Raw genomic sequence first — 4,177 nt, 5'->3', positions numbered from 1 at the left:
TCAACATAAAATATAAAAATGTCACTATTTGCTCAAAAGAAAGCTTCCAATGCCCATAAGGTCTCACCCTAACAGGGCTGACATGTTACTGACTGTTTATAAAATGATATAAATGCATCAATTCCATTTTTTCCAGAACATGTACCTGTTTTTATGGCACATGTAATGATGCTAATACTAAAATTGTCAGGACTTTTGCTTGGACATTCTCTGCTGGAACAATAGGGGGTATTCTGGCAGTGTGTTTTGTGTTGCGTGTCTCGTTATACTCACCTAGTTGTAATTGTACTAAATATCATGTGTATTTAATGAGTCCTCGTCTTTTGTGTTTCAGTTCTTGTTTCTAGTGATCGTGCATTTATTTTCTCTGACTGTTCTTTTTGTTAATAAATCTTTTTTATTTATCACTGCAATTCCATCCTGAGAAAAAAAATAATCTACTTAGTATTAAGCACCGAGTACTGACCATGAACCATACAATATTCTGTAGCTGTAACATTTTTGTTTATGTTAACACTGTGCAGAGGGTACCATAAAGTGCTCGCTTGGTTTACACGCAAAGTATAGGTCCTGCTAAGTGAGAGAAAATGAAGTACATGTCTGTTGTGCTCAGCATTCTGTCTCTCACATAACAGATTCTCTGCATGCTCATTTCACTACGCCACACTTCTGAATACCTTTGTATGTGTGCAATCCCTGACACCTTGCACTCGTTTTAATGACCACGCACACTTATGTCGCTCTGTGAGCTCAGGCACTCTAAACAACCGATTATATGTATACATCTAAACATATTCTCTACATTTGTACTGTCTAAAAGCTATGAAGAGGTTTTATCAAGTCACTTCAAGTCAAGTCAAGTCAAGAAGCTTTTATTGTCATTCCAACCATACTGTATATAGCTGTTGCAGTACACAGTGAAATGAGACAACGTTTCTCCAGGATTGTGGTGCTACATAAAACAAAGACAGGGTTAAGGACTTAGAAAGTAGTCTTAGCCACATAAAGTGCAACTGTGCAACCAGGTGCAAACAGTGCAGGGCAAGACAAACAAGACAGACAAGACAGTGCAGGACTAAAGACAGTGCAGGACAAAAGACAGTGCAGACAAAAAGTTACAAGACAATACAAAAAGTACAAAAAATACAATAAACAAAAGACAATAAACAGTAAACAGAAACAGCGCCGACCAACCAGAGTAAATACTGTATGTGAATACTGAATGTTCAAACAATATTTATATACACCTGTGTGGTAAAAAGATGCTGTAATTATTCTAGATATTTTCACAAATTTCTGCCACTGTGTACAGTTTTTCAAAGACACTCGAGGTCATAAATCATATCATGACTCACTGTATGGTTTTAGACACTGGACATATTGTATGTAGATACCATGAGACAATGTTTCTTTTGTCTACTTCTAGACAAATTACTCTAAACAAAAAGTTCCACTAGTTGATACCCTACTGAGGCACAAAGAGGCAGGAAGATTCTGCCTAAATCGTCCAATCCAATTCATAAACCTGCAACACTGAGCAGGAGCAGGTATTTGCACAAATCTGTGCAATTCACTCTTCAATTCATCTGTATTTTAACATCAGATGTTTTTGTAAGGAAGCTGAGATCATAATGCAGGACCAGCCACAGTAAGGTGCCCTTGGTGTATTCAAAGATTAAAGGGTTTGTTCAAGGGTTCTCTAGTGGTAGTGGGCAGCTTTGGGGTGTGAAATTTCCACCTTTCTGTCAGTAGAACCTACTGAACAATCAGTGAAGAGCTTAGGAGAAAGCACGAGAACATGAAACCAAGATGTATTGTGTAGTATTACTTCCATGAAAATGAAAAATGTTTAGATTGTTAAAGTATTTTTATTTCAATCATTTCCTATGAAGCATCCATTACATCAATATTCAATATTCACTTCTTAAATCGGTGAAGTCGTAAAATATGCGCATGCTGTTTCGTACATGATGATGTAACAGTGTTAGAAATGCAAAACTGATTATCACTTTAGTTTATTAGGATGGAAAGTAATAAGGTGTTATTACTGTGGGTACTTCAAAAAAGATTTCACATTTATTTCTATACAGAATAAATGAAGGTTATTCTCTCTTTCAGGACAGATAAATAACTACACAAATACTGTTGCGTCATAAGTGTTGACAACCTCTAAATGAATCGTCCAGCATTCATTTCTAAAACATTCATACGTTGTTTGTGAATGCATTATACATGTTAAATGGTTCGTGTACTGTAAGTGTTAATCAGGGGGAAAAAATCTTATTTAATAATTAAATTCCAGTTAATTTGTATAGAAATTTGTCAAAGAAGGAGCTTGACAAAAAGTAAGCTGTAGATTTAGATCTTTATATAATAAAGCCAGAGGTGAGAGAGGCTGAATCTCTGAAACAATACTGTAGGTTGACACCAATTAGTGGAATTTATACTGTAAACTCAAAGAACAGTTTATTAGGAAGAATATACTAATACTAGGTAGAGCCTCGGTTTGCTCTCAAAACAGCCTCAATTCCTAATGGGACGGATTCCACAAGATGTTGGAAAAATTCTGGTTCATGTTACATCACGCATTTCATGATTGCATCATGCATTTCGTGCAGATTTTTCAGGTACACTTTCATGCAGTGAATCTCTCGTTCTAGCACATCCCAAACGTGCTCAGCTGGATTCAGATCCGGTGACTGTGAAGGCCGTTGAAGAACACTGAACTCATTGTCATGTTCATGAAACAAGTTCGAGACGGATTTTCTTCTGTGACACGGTGCATTATCATGCTGGAAGTAGACATTAGAAGATGGATAAATTGTGGCAGTGAAAGGATGCACGCGAAACTCAAACAGACTGTGGCATTCACGCAATAACTGAATAGTATTAATGGGCCCAAAGCGGTTCCACCTGCCTGGACTGTTAGTCTGCGTGCCTCAGCAGAAATCGAGAATAATCAACTCATGTTTTTTCCAGTCTTCAACTGTCCAGTTTTGGTGTTTCTGTGCCAGCTGTAGACTCAGCTTTCTGTTCTTGGCTGACAGAAGTGGAACCCTGCTTTTGGTCTTCTGCTTTTGTAGCCCATCCATCTCAAGGTTCCATATGTTGTACATTCTGTATATGTAATTACTTTTCTGCTCACATCTGTATAGAGTGGTTATCTGAGATATCCTGATATCACTGGATGTGTTAACCCTAAAGAGAGTGCTGTGCATGTGAAAATCCCAGGAGATCTGCAATTATAGAAATACTCAACCTAGCACCAAAATTCATGTCGATTCGATCACATTTTTCCACAATTTTCATGGATGATGTGAACATTACCCAAAGCATCTGGTGTTAAAGAGTAACGTCAAACAGTCCTGAAAGTGTTGAAAGGATTTTCAGTGGGAGCAGATTGTGTAATGTAATACACAAGTTAGATTTTAGTTAAGTTTATTTTTTTGTTTTGTTTTCTTTTGCTTGGTGCCACTATTATTTTACTATTTGCATTCTCGTCCTTGGTTTCTTTTCTCTTTGCTTGTCTATAATAAATTCAGTTCTTTTGCACAATGTCTGTCCAAACTATAATTATCTCTTAAATGTTGCACTCTCCACCTTAGATAACATCTGAAGTCATAAATGTCTAGTAATGGGATCAAATTAAATATATAATATAAATAGCTATTGCTAAAAAAAAAACTCTTTAAAACTGTCTGCGGTCAGTCTCCAGAAACACCTCTGCCTTTAACCAAATATATATAAACTGTATCCCTGTATCATTTAGCACCATGTGGATAACCTAAGCACTTTTAGACCAAGAACAGCAAAAATGTATTTGGTTAAAAAAATGAAAAACATGTATACAGAAAAGTCAAAAAAAAAAAAAAAAACCCTCTGTATATTGGATCAGTGATGCATCGTGGCTGTTAAAGCTTGAATTGCTAAAGATTGATTGCGTCATAAAATCCACCAAATAAAATCCACAAAAACACACAGGAAATCACAAATGGTAATGTTTTTCTAAACGCGAGATAAATATAAAATTTTTTTCAAAACTTTGCTTCCAATCAAATTGACATTTTCCCTCCTTTTTTGACATACGCTAACCTACAAGGACTTACTTTCTGCTTGGATTTGAGGCATTTATGCATCTAAATGTATAGATTAAAAAAAAACATGTCTATAAGCTTAG

Source organism: Tachysurus vachellii, chromosome 2, assembly GCF_030014155.1.
Source record: "Tachysurus vachellii isolate PV-2020 chromosome 2, HZAU_Pvac_v1, whole genome shotgun sequence".
In the NCBI taxonomy this organism is placed as follows: domain Eukaryota; kingdom Metazoa; phylum Chordata; class Actinopteri; order Siluriformes; family Bagridae; genus Tachysurus; species Tachysurus vachellii.
The sequence above is the reverse complement of the archived record's forward strand: the minus strand, read 5'-3'. Positions refer to the sequence as shown.